Raw genomic sequence first — 22,868 nt, forward strand, 5'->3', positions numbered from 1 at the left:
CACGTTCGGTAGAAGATGAAGAAGTGGGTTGACATGTCTGCCAAAGTAACATTTGCTGATTGAAGAGCTGAGACAAATCCTGTTGCTATCCAGTTATTTATCACATATCTCTTTGGTAGAAAACAGAGAAGATACTGAAAAGGGCAACAGGAGCATAACCTAGTTTGGTCCAGCGGGTCCTGATTTACACTCATTTACTGCTGTATTAAACAAGCCATCAACATTGTATTTCAGTAGCACAGACTTCTAGCTCTGCTAAAGGAGAAGCTCCAGTGAAGGCAGTAGCATCACTTCATATCGACATGAAGGGAACTTCAAACAATCTTCTGTCTTTATAGCTTTTAAATTTGACATGCATTTCAGATGCGCTATTGTAATTTTCACAGAAATTGTAAACAAAACATCAGGTGTGTTATTTGCACAAGTGTCTTTAAACTGTAGAGAACCATTTCTAGAAGACGATCCTGCCATGTCTAGATAGGTAAAACTCTAAAATATAAAAGGTTCTTCCATGATGTACTGGGTGCAGGTGCTGAGGCGCTGGCAGCAGGGCCTGCGGGACCTCCTCTGTGAGGAGAGGCCGGGGCTGCCCCGTGCCGGCCAGGGCCGGTTCCAGCCGGCTCCAACTGACACACCGCAGGGCACAGCTGAGCCCCACAGCCACGGGTGGGCACCTCAGGGAAAGCCCGTGTCAGAAAGCCCGGCAGCGAGGGGTGAGGGGAAAAGTGTGAGAAGCAGCCCTGCGAGCCCTGAGGGAGAGCAGGAGGAGGGAGGACGTGCTCCAAGTGCTGCAGCTCCCTATCGGGAGCCATGAGCTTTCTCATCCTGTTTTCTCCCTTGTCCCACTGAGGGGGGAGTGAGTGTGCTGGGTGGGTGTTTGGCCATTAGCCAAGGCTAACCCAGCACACATGATTCCTAAACAAAGCACAACAAACACATCTTTGGCTTACCTTCTTTGAGCCTCAATAAGCGGTGGCTGCTGCATTTAAATGAAAGAGCCCGGGCCTCTGTTTTGCTATTGACTCTTTAAGTGGTGTTTATGAAACGCTTAAAACTACTCCTACATGAAACAGCTCATGGTTAGGAAATTCATTCAGAAGGGGAGGTCTCTGCTCCAACGCCTATTTGCACATTTTAGTCGGTGACCATAAAAATCATAAACATTTCTTTGAATAGGGACTGGAAACTAGGTCTTCACCCTGCCGTCTAAGTAACCCTAGCAATAAGCTACACAGGCATGTTCTTTCTCCTTTCACGTCTCTGGATCATCAACTCTCTAATTCCATTGCTTTGAAAAAACACTCAGTGTTGTTAAGAAAAATATATGCCCTTCATTTTCCCATGGCTTTATGGTTAGGCACACTTAGAAGTAAAAAGATGTGGGTTTGAACTTCTAACTGAGGAAAGCGTAAAAGTCATGTGTTCCCCATCCTGGGCAAGCACTCTCACCACAGTATTCATACACACCACGTACCATCACCATGACCATCTCAAGAGAAAGTGACCACGGGGGTATTTTTGTGAGGCACTAGATTATTTTCTGCATGAGTCTCTGGAAATACCTACAAGATAAAGCTCCTCAAAAGATTTTAGTAGAACAAGAACAGTGGGCTGGCTGGGGACACAATTACTTAGCTGGTCAAATCAGGCCAGTTTGGACCTGCACAAAATTCTAGGGACAACTGACATTTTTACCGAAAGAATTGAAGTCTTGAAACCATTGAAGGCTATTGCAGAGAAATAGATGTTCTTAGGCATTCAGTACCTCAGGATGATAAATTATCCACTGTTTCTACCTGATTTCATTGGGTTTTTTTCATTGTATCGTTTACTTCTTTTAGCACCTACTTTAGGAAATGAATCATGCCCTGAAAAAACTTTGTTTCTTCCCACTGACTGAAGACAATCTGGCTTGGATGTAGTTATCCACAATGCAGGCATCAGTATGTTCTGATTAATCCCTTCTCAGACACATACAGAACTGAATTTGGTTTACTGCTAGATGGCAGCTGAAGAGGCCCTTTTGATTGATAGTTTTGGAGTTAGACCCTCTGGTTCTAAAAAAATGATGCTTTTCCTGGATGCTGCCTTTGCTGACCTTGTTGATGAACACCGTGATACATGAATAAAATGGCATATAAACTCTTACTGTGAAAGTATACATTTCATGTAGAATTATTATATGCTCTGTTTGGTAGAAATTGTGGAGCAATCGGATGTTTCACCTTCTGTTAAGGAATAATAATTTTCAGGCTTTCCATTCTTACTGTGACCTAAAAAATTTTGCTTCATTTGTAGTTCATACACTGAGCAGATAGACACAAAGTTTGGAGTGGGAATGACTGTTTTAAGATGATGCTTTGTTGGAATGGAAAACACTATGCTACTTTAGTAGTTAAGCATCTGAGCCTGCTTCCACATGAATTAGACATTTTCAGAGGCCTTGGCAAAGCCCAGCTAAACACAATGCTCATTCAGTTAATAAAAAGCACTGCACTTTCTCTCCTGACAAATCCGACTCCTGAGTGCTTATTAATACACAGTGTTGCAACAGCTTACCTTTTAGCCTCCTAATGCAAGCCAAAAATTCAGAATATCAATTTATTAAATTCTCTTCATTAAAAACCCACATTCAAAATGAAATAAGTCTCAAGACCCACACTTTTCAAGACAATTGATGTATGGATTTGCCAGACCTATCACTTTAGCACAGAGCCCATTTTTGTCCTTTTAATGTCACAAGTATGTGAAACCCACAGCCATAAAATAAAACTCAAATAGGTTGAACAGTCAAGTTTGGCTAGATATTTTTCCCCCATAGAAAAAGTATTGAGTAGATTGCACAAAAGTTCCACTGAGATCTGAACTGCTGCAGTATCAATGGGCTGGTGAATTTCAAGGAAACACACAATTCTTTATTTTAATCATCTTTTCCTGTGCACTGCTTACCTTTATACACATATTTGATTTGGAAGCACTCATAGTTTTCATACCTTCATTAATCATTTGGAATGAACACTGGGGAGCTTTCGGGAAATTTAGGGGGATGACATCATCACCAGGATCCTGAAAACAATAATTAAAAATGACAGGTGAGCACAGCTGGGAAATAAAGCTAAATTGATAACATATTTTGTCTGACTAATTACAACTTTTTAACCCACAAATCAATATGAAATTGTTAAAATACTGCTATGCAGTTGCTCTTCTATGAGTACAACTTCAGTGTGAAAAAAAAGTGGAAGATACAAATACAATAGACAAAATGTTAATAAGAAGAGATGTAGCCTGAAAATGTTAGGTCAGCACCTTCCTGCTATGGGTCATCCTGGGGAAGTCACTTCTATCTGTCTGGTTAATTTATGACTTGATCCAATACGGTATGTGCATTTCTTGTTCTTCCCCACAGGACCAAAAGACGCTGAATGCCTTCTCCCTATCCTCATCATTAGTTGCACTGAATCTTATAGTCAGATCATTCAGAAGGAATTAGAAAAATTTATAAAGGAAAATGGAAAAAGATTTACTACTAGAATGTGTCTTGGACACATACATGCAATAAATCACAGGTCACTGAACTGGCCTGTAAGCAAACAGTTGTTTAGCAAAATAAGTAGTTTATGCTTCTCTTATCAGGAATTACTTCATGAGCATTTCTAGAATTCTTAACTGAGCACAGAACAGTTGATCCATCCTGCACAGAAATATAGCTGAAAAATGTCCAAGGTTTTATTACTTTTCCAGAAGAATAATATGTCCTGGTTTTTCCAGCTGCAGATTGGGCAAGTTCCATTTAGTGAATGTTTTTAAATCTCCCAAGTATTAATGTTAGAAGTAACACAAGATTCATTAGCTGAGCATAAAGTAGTTTTTGGAGGTGCGCTTGATGGAACACGAGCTCATCCATGATGCTCAGAGGACATGGCAGATTACTATTCATACAAAAGGGCAACTATTTGCTAACATATACATCAGGAAACTTTGGAGCCAGCCATTGAGATTCAGGACAAAACTGTGTCTGACTGAACACTAAAGTTTTAGCATTTTGACATTGCTCTCAATTTTCTTGGGTTTTCATCCAGAAAGCAATGATTTAAAGACTAAAGGCTCTGTTTAGCAAAAATGTTCCACTGCTTTTGCAATGCTTAAGCCAAGAATGTCATGAAACAGCTTTTTGGCACCCAGATGAGCTATTAAGCAGCAGCTCAGCTGGGACCCCAAACCAGGTGCCTCCTGCAGAGAGCACTCAGGAGGTACACTTTTCATGTTAACAGCTCTCCCCAACCTTGCTCTCCTTCTAGACTTCATTCAGAACTGTGACCTCTCCTTCTGCAAAAGCAGTTTTCAGAAGTCAGTCTTTTCAAAGACAAATGGTCTTCCTCCTGAGCTCTATATTGTCAGTTATGTGACCATACTGACTTCCCACCCAAGATAGGTAGGAACTCCCTTCCCACTACTGAGATTGCTCATGGGTCTTTACACATAGTAGGTAACTCCACATACTGAAATTAGCGTGATTTTTGGATATGAGTTGAGTAGTGGTTAATCTGCAGCTCCTCCAGAGACCTGCCAGCCCCCTGAGCTGAACTCTGGACGTTCTGAAAGTTTTCAGTGGGGCCCATTCAGTCTTTTCTTCACTGGCCAAATTTCATGTGGTCATGAAGAGAAAGGCAAATCAAAAGGGTCCTTATGGAAGAAAGGAAGATAAGGAAAAAATAAAGGCTTAGTTTCACAGCCATGATTAAATAAAACAAATGCTTTTGCCATCTGATTAGACATGAAGGAATACTTCCAAAAATATTTACTGAAAGTTATCTAAAGATTTCAGCTGAGGGGGAGTTTGGGGGAAGGGTGTTGGGAGGGTTAATGAACCTGCCTTGTTTGTGTATTTGACCTTTTTTCATTTTCTGGAAATATATTGCAGCAGCCAGAGTAGTAGGCTGTAAATCAGTATCACAGGATATTTGCAGAACATCAGATTCAGGACCGCAAGTGCTCACATGTGGAACTATTCAGAGCAATCAGGCTCATCCAGAAACCAGGAGATTGTAGGTGTCTGCTCAGAGCAGCTTCAGCGCTGAACCTTTTGCTGTTTGCCTTACAGATAAAGCAGTAAGTAGTTTCACTGTAGGTGATGCATTCAAAATAGGCTGGCAGGAACATTGTCTAACTGAAAGTGTTTTCTATCTTCAGTTCTCCTTAAGAGAATAATAGTCTCAGAGTGAGACACAAACAACAGTGAGGACCATCTTAATGCTCTTAGTATCAATAAACTATTATACTGGTAGAATGTTCTTGTATTTATTAAGTTTCAGCTCAGTAGCAGAATATTTGAGAAAAGTAATCAGCAGCCAAGGGGACAGGTGGCAGGGCTAATCTTTTGTCAAAAGGGCCATATTAGAATGGGAAGTAATTTAATACTGTGTCAGTGTCAATCAGTATTACTTTCGTGGAAGACTGTAAACAGAGGACTCTTAGGCCCTTCCTAATTAATTCACATGGAGATATTGCTAACAGATGGTAAACACACGATTAGTCATGGCATCTTTGGTGTCCACTTCAACATAACTATCACAAAAAATAAAAGGATTGTACCATTAGCTGCAAGAATTGTACAGTTCTGAAATTACTTGCAAGTAATATATTCCTACATTCACCATGATAGTTCTGCCCTACAGAAATTTAAGTACCATGTTCACATTCCGTCTGGTAACTGTAAATTGTTCTGAGCAGAACAAACTGACATATGTACAAATGTTTCTGCCCTTGGGAAAGCAAGGCTTAGCTCCATTTTTTATGTGAGATACACATCCTTTGCTTCAGTTCTCTGTTGTGAATGTCAATACTTTGTTTCTGCCATTCAGAAACATTATGAAGTGGGCAGAGCAACTAATATTACTGACCCAGTAATACAGCCCATCAGCCTGCGCTCCCTGTTCAGCTCTTCCTTGTTGAGGAGAGAGTACAGACATGGAGCTCCAAAGCATCAAAGGCTCATTTTATAAGTCTAACGTTAAAGTTATGTGCTGTTGCAAGCTAGGCCAGCTCCTAAAAAGCATGTAAAATCAGAGTAAATGGAGCCCAGTCTGGCAGCTGTGAAAACTTTCACTGCTAGCACAGCCAAAGCAGATGCTTCAGCTCGGAGCGGCATTCAACAAAGCAGCCGCCAAATTCTGGGTAGTCTGGATGGAGGGTCGTCCAGGCTGGCATTCAGTGCCAAGGCTGCTGTACACCCCATCCCCTCTGCTGACATTCAGATGTGCTGTGTTTGGGTGTTATTTACATAAGGTGGCAGAGCTGGAGAAGCATGTGGTGATAAAACCTGGCATGTTCCAGAAGGAAGACACTTAAAAGAAACAGCACGTAACTAGATTATAGCTCAAGTAATCCCAACCTTCAAGGGAGCCTATAAACTACATACCAAACCCTCACACAGCTGAAAGCCACAAAACACATACCACATACCTCAGAGAGGATAAGAAGGGTTCACGGGTGGCACAATAGCAGTGGTTCTTCAGGAGTCCCTTGGCTCCAGCCCGGGAGGGTCTGGGCTCGGTCTGCAGCTGGGAGCCAGGATGACCCAGAGGTGTTGGTGCTGGCAGCCCCCATGGCCTCTGTTTGCCAACAGTTGGTGTTCAGAGGCTTCAGCACATTTTGTCTGAGCAGCACCTTGTTGCTGGTCTCTTAACGTAGCCCCAGCACAGAAGTTCAAGTGTGAAAAACTATGCATGTGTGCTTGGTGTTTAGCCAGCCCTAATACACAGGGATACCTGACCATACTTTTTACTTTCTTCACAGGTGAAGAATAAAAGAAAAAGCCAAAAGATGACAAGTTTTTATGCGTTCAAGAAGAGAAAATATTTTCAAAGACAGTCACTGTGTTCCTTATGGCTGAGGCAGAGCCCGAATCCAGTGGGAGTTTGCCTCTTGGCTTCAGTGGAGCAGGTTTAAGCCTGACACATTGCTCATACAAAATGTTCCCAATGGGCCTGAGCAGGATGACGCTCCAGCTTGTAGGACAACCTGGGAGAGCAGGATGACTGGAATCACACTCAGAAGTTAAAAGCAGTACAGAGTGCCTGAATGGGAACTCTGAACACAAGCTTTGTAAGTCAGAACCTGCTAGGTCTCAGCTTTATCCAGATCAATTTTAAAACATAAATACATGCATATCATTAAATAAGTGACAGTCTATCTGACTTTGTACACAGTAAGTTAAAGCAGTTTCATATGGTAACTAATGAAAGGTGAAATGACAAGTGGGTTGGTCTAAACTGAGTCTAATCTACTGAGAAAAAAAGGCATATTTAATGTCCATAGATGGAATATTCTGTTGATACTAGGCTATATTAGGCTGTGTGATGTGCTTTGCTTTTTCCACTGCTTTAACTGTGTGTTTTATCATACATTTCCAGGAGGTTTCCTGTGCAAAGTTCAAAGGAGTCTGAGAATTGCTCAATGAAGTTGTTTTTCCTGGGTGAAAAGATGAAATGTTTGAAATGCCTTGCAAGGTTAGCTAATATACAAAACCATTCCCATTAAAAGATCAAAATCCAGTCTGCAGAAAATGAGTTCCCTATTATAACAGTAGGAAATAAATGACGTATATGAGATAGATAGTGTGTGTTACAGGAAACGCTAGTAAAGAAGGTTTCTCAGGGACTGTCAATAAGGCATCCCTTTTGCTTTGGTAGGTTTGCTGTTGCTTTTTCATCAGATAAGAAAGAACAGCACAGAAGACAAAGGGTAAATATAACACAGTTGTTTTCTTCCCCTGTGCTCCCCTCTCTGCTGAAGTATTTCTACTGCTCAGGCTTTCTTACCTTGCCTACCCATGTTAACTCCAGGGAAGGTTTGGTGTTTTCAGAGTTGGCTAGGAGGAAAGAAATCACAGACCACCTCTGAGAAGGAGAAGAGAATCAATGTCCCTTTTGTGCATTCTAGGACTGCATTGCCTTTTCCCAGAGTATTTCCCAGGATCGCCCATTCTGTACCCTTCCAACAAAAGCTCTGAGAGCCTTGACCAGAGACGCATCTCTGGATGCTCTGAAAGACCACAGTCATTCAGAAAAAGCATTTATCCCTTATACAGAGCTTTAAAAAAAATAGCAGGTTTTGCTCAGAACGAAGACAGATTTTTGTGCTTGTTTCTGGCTGCCTACCTATACACACAGGCTAGGTTAGCTTAACCTCAAAACACAGCATTTAAGTTGGGGATAGAATATTTGGCAGTGACATTTAAGATGTAATGAACAAATCAGTTTGTCATCAGTTTGTAATGGTACAAACATTTGGAGTATTGCAAGACAGCTTGAATAATATTGTGCTCTCCAAAGTAAAATGTTAGCATTTGGTTAGTGGCAACAGTGGGTAAAAATGAATTCTTGTTGCTGGAATGTTACATTTCTGTGAGGTTAACCACACTTTGGCCAGCGTCAAGCCAGAAATTAGCCTCTTGGCTGCTAAGACAGCAGCCTAAATGTGCAGATTTGATAAAGAAATCCTCCGTGGTTCCAGCTGTTTGGGCCAATTCAGAGAAGTGATAAGGGAGTTTAGATTTGGTTAAACTAGGTCTAAAATTGTGTGCTCCCCCCCCCTTATCAGTACCAAAATATGGTACATCTGCTCATTATAATTGTATACCTTAATCAGAACCCAAATTCCTCAAATGAATGCACACAACTCCAGTGAATGACAGCTGGAGTCAACTTTGAGTACAAGTGGTTAGCATCAGCTCTGCTCTTCAGGCAGAGCTTGTCGAACCAACAGAAGCTAGAGTTCCCACATACCTCCCATTATAAGGACCAGTTTTTAAATATTTATGAATTTGCTAAATCTAAATCATTCAGGCAGAACAGCTTATTGCTGCAAAATTTGTTTCCACTTACACAGTTCATTAAAGCAGCAGAGATTTGTGCATGAGTGTATATCTGAAAAATTCAGACCCTACTAATGACCCAGGCATGGTCACTGATTTTATGGTGAAGAAACATCTGTATTTTATCTGTTTCCTTTAAACATTTAAAGAATCTACAAGAACTTTTTTACCCTAGAACCAGTCAGTCCCAATCCGTGACAATACAAAAAGTCTGCACATGCTTGACGCTGTATTCTTGAAGTGGTCCCTGAGTCTTCAAAGGACTGTTTTTTTCTGATTGCTGAATTTAAAATTTCATTTAAAAGGGAAAACAGTTTTGCTTTCAGCAAGATGAATCATAATAATAGTTTTGACAGAAAGTTCTTTAACTTAAATGGGAAAAATAGCAGTTCATTTGTCATTGCCTTCCCAAAAAAGAAAGTTCTCACAAGTATCTTAATATTTAACCTAAAAATTACCTTTTATCTTTGATTTGTATCAACATATTTGAGGGATGAATTAGTTAAGGGAACACAGATGTGACCACTGTCCCATATACATTCTTATTATAATTAGGAAACAATACTGAGCCTTTGGATACAAAAGAGGAATCTGTGATCTGACTTATGGGATGAGTTAAAATAAGGCTTAGGAAGTCTTTAAAGTGCTATTATTGAAGAAGGAGTTTGCAAAGGTTGTCAGATTTGAACACACTGATGGTTTTTTTGGTCTGCCCTTGTTTTAGCAAGGGATATATTTGATAAGAGAACAAAAACTGTTTATTGATTATTAAAACCAGTCAGGATGCATGAGACGTTTTAGTACATCATTAAGCATGCCCTCCAAACATAAAACTATATACTCAAGTTGTTAGTTGGGCTGTATCTCATGGAAAGAATGAAGGAAGGAATGAAGAAAGGAAGGAAGGAAGGAAGGAAAAGAGAGAAACAGAGACAGGAGGAAAGAAAGAAAGAAAGAAGCAAAGAAAGAAAGAAGGAAAAAGACCTGTAAACTGTCTCATAAAGACAATTGTAAGGAAATCGCTACAAACATCACGAGTGTGGAAAGTAATTGGAGAAGAGCATTTGTGTTTACTTTTTATACTTAGAAAAGAAAATTCTACAGTATTCTTTTTGTTAGATTTTATGAATGATTTAAGATGGTCATGGACATAAAAAATGGAAAATGAACTATAAGTGTTATTTGAAAAAAAAACAGCTTATTGGTTAACAAGGCAATTAGGTGTCCAGTCTGCACCAATGTTTTGTGAAATCAAAATTCCTTTTGATTTCATGGGAGTCAATGGGATGGAGGAAAGTAAGTTACTGATTATGAAGTCCTTCAAAAATTCAGGAAAGATCTTGCTCCAAGTTAATTGGAGCTTTGCCATTGATACACAGCAAACAGGCAATATTCTACCTGTTCTGCTCAGAGAGCTTAATACATAGTAATAAAAGAATAACCTCCATATACAGACACTAGCTACTTACTGTAAGAGGACACAATATAAATTACCTACAGCATAGAGACTGATTTGAAAATGTGACTCTGTATCAGTATTAAGAAAAGTATACACTAACAAACTGTGTCTAAGAGATGCTGTTTTTCAACAGTTTGGGCTTAATTTCTTTGAGCAAGGAAATTGTCTCTGAAGAAAATGTTTCTGTTTTGTTTTCAGCTGGGCTAGGTCAGATACGTCTCACAGAGAATCTGCGCCAACAGTTGCACTGGTGCAACCAAGGGTGGGGACACTGCTTCCCCGTGCAAAGGTACAGTTGGCAGTCAAGGGTGGAACAAGGGTGAAGAAGGAATATTTTAAGCCAGTATCATCACTGAATACTTGTTATTGTAACACCAGGTCCTAGATATTCTGTACTGTGCTAAGAGTTTGATATTAAACATCTAATAGGATGTACATATTTTGAAACAGGATTTTCCCAGTTTAAAACATAGGTAAAAAATTGTTCCTACTTCTTATGACAAACTTGCAACATAAAGCCATCCCCAGTTAATCTCAAATCTATTATAATCACACAGGTGTAAATAGAACTAGACTGTAAAAATCTCAGTTAAAAATGTTTAGATTCTCATTTAAAAAAACACTTAATGGAAGAAAAAATTAAAAAGCATCCATTCCTTGTTGGTATGAAATGGAGTCATCCTTCCACTCATAGTTAGGCATTCACTCTCTCCAAGTGTCTTCCTAGACACTGGGATCATTTGTGCAGCATATAAATACCCAGTGTGGGAGCATTTTTCCTAGTTTTAACCGTATGTTAGCCAAGCTCTGAGAAAAATGAAGAATTATTAATTCCACTATGAGGTGCTTATTGTCACAGGATCTGGATATTTTATGAGCATGGCTGAATTTATCTTCCAGCATCTAACAATGTAAGGCATAATGGTGTTCCTGTTTTAAAAATGGGAATAACCGAGAGTGGCTAAGTACCTAATAGGACATGACTTGGACCTAATTTTTTTGAGTACTTAACATTTTATAGCATGTTATAGTTTCACAGCACAGCTTCTATTGACTCAGCTGCCTTTCTGAGAGCTCAGCACTTCTAAAATTCAGACCTCAGGTATCTTGAACCAGTTGCTCAAATCTGAGGAAAACACAGTCTGTGACCACCTGTGAAAGTGCTGGTTCCTAATTTGCCCACCATTGCCAACAGCTCACTAACAGGGCAAGGGACCAAATTCAAGTCACCAGAGTGGTAATGCTCTCTCTAAAGCACAAGATTTTCCATCTTCTTTCTAAATATCTGCCTTACCTTTGGCTTTATCAAGTCATGGGCAGGAGTATTTTGTCATAGATGACTTGCAAACACTGATGGTCACTTTTGCTAAATACTACAAATTCAGTGTAGCTTTTCCATGTGGTATTAGATAGACACAACACATTCTGCAAGATGCTGAGAGCTTTTTGCAAGATACAAAGCATGTTCACTTTCTACCGAGCCTGGCTTGTTGACTACGGCCTCAGTTGTGCTGACTGCAGCTTTGCAATTTTAAATGAAAATCCCATCTCTGCATTTTACTTGCACCAAGATTAAAGGAAGACATATGGAAAGCACAAGGCAAAAATAAAAATAAGTAGAATTGTCTGACATTTGCTCTGTAACACACCATTTATATTTTAATATCATGGGAAGTCAGCCTTTGTTAAAATACTATACAAAATACTGGCATGAAGCTGCAAAACAGGTAAAAGACAAATTCTGAAAATAGAGGTGACACACGAGTATCCTACACCTAAGCCCAAGGAAACCAGACAAAAAAAAGTGCTATAAATTCAAATGCTACATTAGAAATATTTGTATGTCTTTCTTTCGGGGAAAAGAAATAAACATACACGTGCAAACAGATATCAGGAGAGAGTTTGCAAGTTTGTGTTGCTATTTTCTTCTTTTTAGAAGCTTTTGTTTTATTTTATAGTATTGTGTGAATAAAATAGCATTACTTCTGTCATCCTTATCATCCGGACTTCAACTTATTACCTCATAGAGCCATCACACTTATATTGTCATACAATGTTTTTCAGAATTGTTTTTCATTTATTAGAACTGACAATTCCTGCATATAACCTTATTCAAATAAACTTGATACCCACTTTAAAGCCACTCTGACTAAAGCCTGTATTTTCCCCACTGGTGTAACATCTCTGATCTTAGAAATACACATGCACACAAAGCCGTCCTGAGACTTCAAGTCTCTACCACCAGTAAAAACGGATCTGCCCAGGACAAGAAGCAACAGTCTTCTGTTGTTGTGATTGTTTCGGTGCCTGTTTGCATCCCTCCAGATTTCGACATATCCGTGGCCAATATTGATTCTACTGATTCCCAGCTTGAAAAGCGCTTTGTCCCCACCAAAGAGCTATTGACTTAATCCGTTGCCTGAAAAAATGCAGATACTGCAAGATCAGAGCACAGTCTGCTCGTGGAGCTGGCTGCAAATCAACCTGCTCCCACAGTGGGGAAGAGCGGGACCACTGCTTTCGGTGACAGCCCACAGTTAGACAGGCTTAGCCAATTGTGAAACCACAGAGTAAGTCTCCCTTTCTTCACTCCTAGCTAGGCCAGCCCAAAGCACAAACCCCCAAACCTTTACTAACAATATATTATGGCTGGGAACTGAAGCACGCACAGGAGTGTGTGTGTACACAGACACCAGCATGTTCTCAGCTAGAAACTCCACACAGGCCACTGAGGAAAAGTGTAGCTGCCTTCTCGTAGCTATTCCTGCCACAGGAAAAGTTCTTTCTTTCATTCAGAATGAATCGTCATATGTAAGTTAACTTATAATAAAAAAATGCAGAAAATACTTTTAAAAGTTGAAAAAGTTTAAAATGTTAAACCTAAAACTGCTGTGAGTATAGAATTAAAATATTTCAGCATTTCTCATTGTTTTTGCAAACATGCAGCTCAGCATTTTGGGGTTTTTTTTAGACTGAGTTGCATGTGGAATAGGACCCATTTTTTTAAATCTCAAAAATTACTGCAAGATGAGAGAAAGGGAAGAAGAAATGGTTTCCTCCCTAGCTCTAGTCAGCCCCTTTCCTGACGGCGCTCTCTCTTCTCTGCCCAGATTTGTGCAGTCAACATGGGAGCAAAGCCACACAGAGGTTGGTGCTCGCAGCAGGATTTACCAAATCATTGCTCTGGCATGCACGGTTACCTGCTGTCCCCTCGCACATGCTCCCGCTCTGGTGGAAGTCCAACTCTCTTATGGTCTGCTGCGATCTTTTGTCATGGAAGGAAAGATCCTTCCTATATGAGCTTTGACGTGAAGAATTTATATCACTTTATAACTGTCACTTCCTTTAGTCTCATTACAGCCCTGGAAATTGCATACAACTATGACCATTAGAAGGGAAAATTAAATTATTTAGTTTTGGCACGCCAAAAGTTATAGCAATAACGAGTGATGAAACCCCAAATTCCCTGCTCCAAAACATGAACTCATGCCCTACTCATGCTGCTTCTCTGCTTTAGCCATTTCTTTTCTACCTTCTTTAAGATATAAATTATGGCAAGTATTATATAATCCACTGTCCACTTGCATGTATGCCTCCCTTTCTATTATTGATACTTGTAAATAATTTTATTTACACTACTATGGCATTTCCAGTTAACCTATAGTTTTATATCTATCTAAATCTACTAAATCTATGCTGAAGTTCTCCCATATCTGTGACAGCACTGCTCGAATAATGCTAAAAATGCACTACAATGGAAGAGCTATTAAATATTCTGCATTCTCTTCTGAGTCAGTGTTTCAGCTGTCTGGCTGGGTACTGGTAATGAGAAGACAACAAATCTAAGAAGAATTGAAGTTACAAACACCACCTTATGACAGATTGCATGTCAGTACGAAATGCTTGCACTCTCATCAAGAAGAAAATCTTTGGATATTTATAATATTGAACATATTACGGTACATGGAGAGACAACAACCATAGGTGTTATATGTGTGATCTAACTGATACAAATACATTTGTTATTTACAAAGCAGTAAAATAAATCAGACTCTTCCCTGAGGTGATACATTATTCAAGAGGTAAATTTATGAAGCCATTTATGTAACCATGTAATTTCTTTATAAGAAACCTGAGGGCTTCTACTCTGCTGAAAGTTTTGCAGGCAGCCTTTTCATTTTCAAATATTTGGTTCCTCTTCATATAAAATCAGATCCTTTCTATCAGCAATAGCAGAAGAAGAGCACCAGAGGTCAGAGTGATGGCAAGAACCTGTCTGAAAATTGAGATGCTGCCTACCTCTACTGGTGACAGTTCTCTCTGCTACAGAGGATGCCCAGTACCTTCTAAGTCAGCTCTCTCTCATGTCCCATGTCTTATTCTCACCTATTCTTTCCAAATTCTTAATCTAATCTGGATTCTGTGAATAAAATACTTATTCTGCAGTGCCTTAGATGATGTGTAGGTAATACTTTTGTGAACAACTGAGCAGTCTAAATTAAAATCTTTTGAACTATAAAATCAGAAAAAAATATGTTAAGACTGCATGTAAGTAGAATTTGAAATACCCAAAGTAACACTATGGATCTTTTGTGCACATAGCTGAGAGGAAAAGAGAGTTTTCTCTTCAGACACAAAAGAGAGACAGAGGTATTTACTTACAACATTACACGGCCTTGTCTGTGCCCAATTTGTTAGCCTTATACCGCAGGACACTTGACAGAGTAATGATATAAAATTATATAAAATGTAAAGGAAAGCAAGCACCTATTTTGAAGAAATACCCACTTAGCACTCAGTTCAAGTGCCTGCATCTCTGAGCTTAGCAATAACAAATTATTTCAGAACAAAGTATACATTCTGCTGGAAGGGCGGAAGGGCCATGATATATATTTCTATCACATTACATGCCTACCATCATGAATCTTAATCTTCACATTAAAGTCACAAGGGCTACTACTGTTCATATCCTTGCCATTTTCATCCCCCATCTGAATACACTCTTCCATTTGAAAAAATAATAAAAAAAGGCCTTGACATATGCCTGGATACAGTGAATTTAAAAGAAAGAAGTTTGGTTGCTATTCCTTCCAGTTGTGAAACAGGAATTGCTTTTGTATGAGGCTGGGTCTAACAGAGTGAGACTAAACATTTATAAAATCAAGTAGGGATTGAAATATAGCATTGTGGTTACTAACATTTTGCAGCAGCATATCAAGTTTCACATTTCGTCAGCTGAATAGAGTCTGTGTGCTGGGCTATTGTGGTTCAGTAGCTGACAGCAGTCAAGTAAGTGCTGCTCTCTTCCTGGCTTAATCATTTCTATTACACTCAGTGTCAAAACAATAATGTCAGTGAAATGGGCTTGCTGACGTTATAGATTAGAATTGAGTGATTCCGAATGTCCTGTGACTGAATTGCATTTTATTTCTAGAAAATTACGTATTACAATTGCAAATTAAAGAGCTTAGATCTCAACAGGCTGTATCAACAAATAAGGAGCTATGGACTCCAAGCTGCCGCGGAGATGATCCGTCATGAAATTCAGGAGGTATAATGTACACTAACAAGAGAACAACTGCCAAAATATTCATCCATGTGTTTAGAGAGGATCTGAAGAACAATCATTTCTGTTAGGAGGGATTAATTCAGCTGCACAAGAGGTGAGAATCCCTGAGATAATCTCAGAGATTTAAAGCATGTTCCAGAAAAAAAAAATAATAATTTCCTTGATTTACCTTCTTCCATCTGCCAACCACCACAATTTATGAAGACACATCTTCTGACATTCACTTGAGGAACAGATTCACAGTTTAGAAAGCAGCCATGGTAGCAGGCTGCAGAATTTCTGAGTGACTGACAGCTACCAAACGACAAGAAGTAGCATTTAATGACCGCAGTCATCAGGATGTTTACTGAGAAAAAGCAGGGCACTTCTGTCATCTGCCTTTTAGATGGCATGGAGAGCAACTGTGTCCCATAGTACTCTTCTACTCTAGTCTTATGATAACCAAGTTTAAAATACATTTTCCAGAATATGAAAAGCTTTGAAATACAAGAGAGAGATTTCGTCTTTGTGTTTTCCTAGAAAATCAGGAAATTAGAAATTACTCTGGAATTTGTAAAATAATCTGAGGTTGCTCACAAACAGTGAGTAAGATCAAGCTTAGTAAAACTGCAGCAGTCAGTTGCCTTTTAGGGAGAATAATCCAACCCAAATTTTTTGTCGTGTTTTAAAGAAAAAGGGCTGCTGCCAAAAAAATGGCATTTTTTTAATTTTAAAACAAGAAGAGAACTAGAAGGCCTACCTCAGGCACTCGTCTCTGAAGAACTGTTCATTCCTTTTAGGAAAGAAAATCTGCAACAGCAGATCTGTAAATCAGAGAAAGGCAGTGTTGATATGATTGCTGGAAGAATCATTTACTCTTTGATCACAGGCTAAACTGTGTGTCCATGAAGGAATAAGATTGCATTTCATGTTCTCACATGGCTTCTTCAAGCTTTGAATCCAGGTGGACAGAGATAAGGGTAAGATAAAGATTTTCTATTCCTTCCTCTCTGGGAGAAGATGTGAGTACATGCTAGGGAATAAATGAAGTCTTAGCAGCTTTTGTTTTTTTTCTTGTGGTAGTTCAAGTGTTTTCTTCTTTTATATCTTCTCCTTCTCTTCTGTATCTTTTCCTTCTCTTCTGTCTTCCTCCACCCCCACCCTGGCTATTCTTTCCTAATTGATCATTCCTTTACAGTTTAAATATAATTTTCTTGTTCCTTCTTTTCTTTTCTAAAGCTGAACAAAAATATATATGCGTGCAAATGTATACAAACACAGATAGAGATAACATTACTTATTTGAGATTTTTTGATGAGAGCAATGGGTCACTTTTGTTCCTCTCAATACCTTCTAACCTCCTAAAAATATCCTTTGTGAACATAGGCAGCTTCTCAGATGACTAAAGAAGGAATTTTCCAGTTATACCAATTCTCTCGTTCTTCATTGCTTTTTTCCCTTTCCTTTTCCTTTAGTAACCATTCTTTAACTGTGCACTCATAATTAGAAGATGAATTCCCAGTGGCTGGTATTCTATCAGCTAAGGTGAGGCAAGTATTCGATGGGTTTGTGTGTTTGTTTTTACATATATTCTTCTGAATGAAAAAGTATATTAATCTTGTCTGAACAATAGGAGTTGAAATTTATTCACAGCCTGCAAAAGTTTGTATGAATTCAGAATACATTTGCAAGAGCTGCCATACAAAAAGAAAATGTAATCATATTATTCAAACATGGGAGCGTTTACTTCCAGAAACCAAAGTAATAGGCCATCACTTCCGAGGCTCTCTGAAAGTCTATTTAATCAATCACCAGAAATAATACCACCAAACATAATGAACAACAGATTCTCAAAACAAAAACTAAAGAGAAGTTTACAAGTAAGTAAAATAAGTAGGAAACATTTGACCTTAATACAGTTTGTAAATTACTAAAAATATCTACCAGATACTAACATGCCAGTGCCTTGTGAGTAATGCGGAAACAGAGAAGACATTATGCTTGTGTAATAAATCATTGTTGTCAATATCATGACAAGGTAACATTTGTGAAGAGCGATGAAAGGGAGCTGGGGAACAGAGCAAGACTCCGTTAATTTATATAATTCATCATATTATAAAATGAGTATTAAAAGCAAGTTATCTGTGCCACATGAAGGAACTTATCTAAGTTTTCAGTTAATTCTCAGTATTATTATTTTGAACCAGAGTTCAAAAGGCATGAGTCAGCAAAAAACATGAGGTTGCTTTTAAAAATTACCATGTTTTTAGATTGTCTTCATTGACTTGATAGTTTTGAGCAAATAGGGCAGGGGGATGTATCTTCAATATTTTCTCTGCAATCAGTCACTATGTTTAGGTACACTTTTTAAGAAAATGGAGCTTAGGTTAATCCACAAACCCAAGATAAGATTTTTTTTTTTCCTTTTTTTGGTGAAATTCCTAATGTAACTGGGAGAACAAGAAATTCTAGTTTTCTCCTGAAGATGTAAAAGTCAGCTTCAGTTCCATGTATGTAAGGAAATTTGTTAGTAACAGAAGATGCTGGCACATTTACCAACTGTGTTTTGATATAATTTTTGCAAAAGCTTCATTACTTTTTCTCAATGAATGATTACTGAGAAGCCACAGCTTTACCCAGTTATGTGTCTGGCAACTTCCTTTGTGTAACTGAATGAGAAAGTGTGTCCTCATTTCATATTTAGCAGAAAGCCAGTCATGCATGTAATACAGGTATAGATTTTAGCAACGAATGAAGGGTGCCAGGAATATAAATATTTGTTACGTATAATCACAGAACATCTGTTGCTCTCTCCCCATGGGTGGTCCACTTCCAAAATATCCCCAGCTTTTGCACCCCTTGCTATGCAGCCCAGATAAAGTAACGCCATATAGTATCTTCATTAGTGCTGCTGCTGTTTTCCATAGGCTAATACTGCTTTTCTGGGTGAACCTACTGTACAGCTCCAATAACAAAAAAAGTCATCTTAAGTCAAAAAGAGAAATTGCAAGAGTACATGTGGATAAAAATACACAACTTATCCTCCCGATTAATTTATTTTTACAGTTACAAATATGCCCTCTGGGGTTTTTTTCTGTCACTATGTTACAAATCCAACAGGTGTTAATAGTCAGATTTATTTTTCAGTAAAAAGTTAGTTAGAACTCTGATAACATTAGCGAGCCACAGGCTCAATGATGTAAGGGGAATTAGTACTACACAGCCGACTTAAGAATCCTTAAGATTTAAAGTGATGATTCAAAATTCATATATCACTCCCCTAAAAGCTGAGGGCTCTCTCCCTCGAGGAGTTACCTCGGGCAGTGCCCCGACTCAAGGGGGAGTCCCCGACTGCAGACCCGCTGCTCCGAGGAGGACTGATTCCAGCATGTACTCCGGCGGGACCCTGTCTATACCCTTGTCGAATCTGACCTGTGGTCATTTAATCCCTATCGGCCAAGAAGGTCACCTCAGTGTACCTGGCACATCTCAACTGGTCTGTTCAACTTTCAACCTGTGGCCTCCAGGGTTTGGGGTTTTTTTCTCTTCTCCCTGCCTGGAGAAGTTTCGTTTCCTGCTGGGGGGGTGTACTGCCATACACTATTCTCCCAGTGCTTTGTCGATAAAGCAATTCTTTTCTTCCTACTCTTAACTGTAGTGGGTGGTTGCTTGGGTCACAGAGTTAAATTGTTTGACTCCACAAGAGTAAGTGCAATATCATCTTTCAAATGGTTAGTTACAGCATTTTAGCATTAACTCTGCATTTCCTCTGCCTCTTCCTTTCTCTTCCCCTTGTTTCCCCCTGCCCCTCTCTTCCACATTTGCAGGGTGGAAGGGGACTCTTCTCACACAGCAGAGCACTAAAGCCTTCTCCAGATGCTTCAGTCACATCATTCCCTGTGGGTATCTCTCCAGAAATGCAATGGAAGGACATTTCTTTGTAAGAAATGTTCTCAGTATTAAGCCTTTATTAATGTGAGGTGGTTCCATTCAAGTGTCTATGGCAAACTCAATGCTAAGAATGATAACAGAACCTGAACTAATAAGCTACAAAAAATCCTTTGTTTGTGGACTACAGACTGGGACACTATTCTGTTATGGGGATGGGCAATGAGAGAGGCTTCTTGGATCTCTCAAAATTTAAAGTGCCTCATTGCAGATGTGCAGAGTGACTGACTATACATTTATTTTCGGCAAAGATCTACCAAACCCTCAAGCATTCCTCGAACATATCTTTGCCCCTGTGGTCACTTTTGCCTTCTTCCTACCCTCAAAGGTCAGTAAGTCCCTTCTGCCTGTCCACCTCCATCTCCATCACTTTTCCCCCAAAGAACAGACACAATAAAACCAATAGGCACCTCAGGTAACTTTTTGCCATAAAGTGGGTTATCTTCCAGTGCCACTTCAGAGAGAAGTAGGGAGGCTGAAAACACATTAAGGCGCTTGGTTTTCCCAGATTTTGGCGTACCCAGAAGAAATGTAAAAGGCAGCTTTGATTTCCTCTGCCCCCTGCCCACTCCCTGCCCTGGGACAGCTCATTTCATTTCCATGGGGTGGGAGGTATGGCTTGGGTGGGGGGCAACATCCTACCCACTCCTCGGCCAGCCCACGGCCATCATGCTCACCGCCCCCCCCCCCAGCGCTCTGCTCAGGGCTGCTTGCCGAAATGGCCAGCCAGCCCTACATGGCACAGAGGTCAACACCATGTCCCCGTGGCTGCCTGGTGCCCCACTGGGCCATGGCTTGGCTCACAAAGTACTGCTGGACAGTCACGCAACTGTTGACCTTAGGAAGTGTTTTTATGCCAGGACTGTTGCCTTGGGACTGTCGCCTTGGGACTGTCACATTGAGACTGTCACCTTGGGACCAAGAACATCTCCAAGGCCACCAGATTTCAAAACAAGCTGCAAAAATACATTCAGGAAAAAAAAAAGCCTTTTAAAGAGAAGGGTTTTTACACTACAGTAAAGTTCTACTCTCCCATGAGGCACAGATCCACATACTAATCAACAGTCAGGTTTTAAATGAGAATCCTAGGAAATCTATAACTTTTCCAGTCATTTCTGTGAAAAAAAAAATCAGACTTCGTTTTCTAATAAGGTATTATGCTTGAGTTAATATTTAAAAAATTAGAATAAAAAGAGCAATGTTCTTTCTGGAAAGCCCTAATTAAGTCTAGGTATGTGGTCTAGGAAATACAGAGCTGTGTAACCTGATAGAAATGATCATTTTCAATTGTCAGGACACTTCTGCTTCTTTTCACCTCAGTTTCAAGTACATCTGGTTTCCACCTGCTCTATATAAAATTGGTTCCTCCCTTTTTCAAATGTGAGCATCATGGTCTCCGGTTTTGTCCGTGACTCTCCAGTGGCATTTAACTCAAAAAAGTCAGCTCCACCTGGAATACGGATGCAGCAAGATGGGAAGGAGATGGGTGTTACAGGAAATTTATTCTAGTCATGAAGGAACATCACAAACTTCAAAAGGGGCAGTTTAGTTGGCACGTGAATATATCAAGCCTCTCTGATTCAAAACTTAAACTGCTTCAGTTTTAAGAACTGGAGTTATGTTTTGATTAATGCCCTCCAAAAGTCTGGTTTAGTTGGTGGCCTTAGACTTTCACATCCTCTGCACAAGTTTTGCACTCTGTCCTGACAGTATACATCACATGCGACCTGAAATCTTCCAGGGACAAAGCATACCTTCTGTCTCCATGGCTATCCCCTAGAGGCTCTTCAATTTCCCACCAGCCGTGGCATTTACTGAAGATGACTGTGAGTTGTTGAGACCTGTTAAAAATATCAACTTCATTCTAATTAGCCCTCGTAAAGGTATAAAATTATACCAGTCTTAAATTCAATATCCAGAACTGAAGCTGGAACATGAGAATTTCTCCTTAGATGTAAGGAAAAGATTATTTACCATGAGGATCATCGGACGCTGGGACAGGAGCTCAGAGAGGCTGTGAAGCCTCCATCTTTATGGATACATGACACTCAGTTGGTGACAAATTCCTGAGCACCCTAAACTTTAGGTAGGACGAGTGGATTACAGACTTCCAGAGGCCTCTTCCCACCTACACTATTCTGTGATCTGATTTCCAGTGTGGTTTTAGTCCTATTAAACAAAAATGTAACTACCAGGCAGACTGTGGTGTGAAGATATAAAGGTCAAGAATTTTTGGTTGGTCCTTTGCTTCCACCTGTGGCAGAAAGGTCTCCCCACAGCAGTCTGCAAAAAACAGGTGGATCGGCACAGCACTTTCAAAAATCAAACTGTACATCCATCAGTGTACTTCAGCATCCATTGTGTATTTCAGCATTGTAAGGCTCAAGAAACAAGATAGTCACCCATCAGATACCACATTCAGGACAACTATTTTGCCCTGTTCAAGAAAGGAAGTTTTATATATCAGGTTCCTTCAGGGGAAAACAGGATGTATTAGTAACGCTAAAGGGGAAGCAGTCATCCTTTGAGTATCATCTGGTAACATGGAAGCCCCTGGAAAGAATCTTTTTCTGCGTGATACTGATAGATTGAGTTGATTAGGGAAATCAATGTTTTCCCAAGGCAGCTGTGCTGGTGTAACCACTGAAGTCAGCAAACTTCTACTGCTTTCAAAATATAGCTTATTCCCTTACTCCCTGAAGTACAAGATAGTCCTAGAATAATAGTCCATACCACAGATGTGTGTGATGCAGCTTTACAAATACAGTAAAGTGCTACTTGTGCAGGTTGCTCTACAGGTGCTTTTGCAAATCTTGGCTATGATGATCACACATAGAGGATTTTTGTTAAAGAACATTTTCTCATTTTATTGTCACTGTTCAAAGCACTATCTGTGCATGCTAACCAGAGCCTGGCTTAAATAAAAAATGTTTTCAAGGCTGCCCGTGCAGGCCCAACACCATGCAAACTGGAATGAGTTTAGCTTCACAAAAGCTAATGTAGTTACGAAGACAGCAGCAGCTGCAGCTGGTGTG

General features: G+C 39.7%; 1 long non-coding RNA gene across 1 annotated transcript in view; it reads right to left on the bottom strand.

Annotated features, from left to right (window-relative positions):
• LOC138688830 (uncharacterized) overlaps nucleotides 1–22,868 on the bottom strand; it is a 62,111-nt gene that overhangs the window by 13,737 nt on the left and 25,506 nt on the right. The window contains exon 2 of the long non-coding RNA XR_011327634.1: nucleotides 2,994–3,066. This is a non-coding gene — a long non-coding RNA (uncharacterized lncRNA). The remainder of the gene's footprint in view (nucleotides 1–2,993; nucleotides 3,067–22,868) is intronic.

The sequence above is a fragment of the Haliaeetus albicilla genome, chromosome 13 (assembly GCF_947461875.1).
Source record: "Haliaeetus albicilla chromosome 13, bHalAlb1.1, whole genome shotgun sequence".
Lineage (NCBI taxonomy): Eukaryota > Metazoa > Chordata > Aves > Accipitriformes > Accipitridae > Haliaeetus > Haliaeetus albicilla.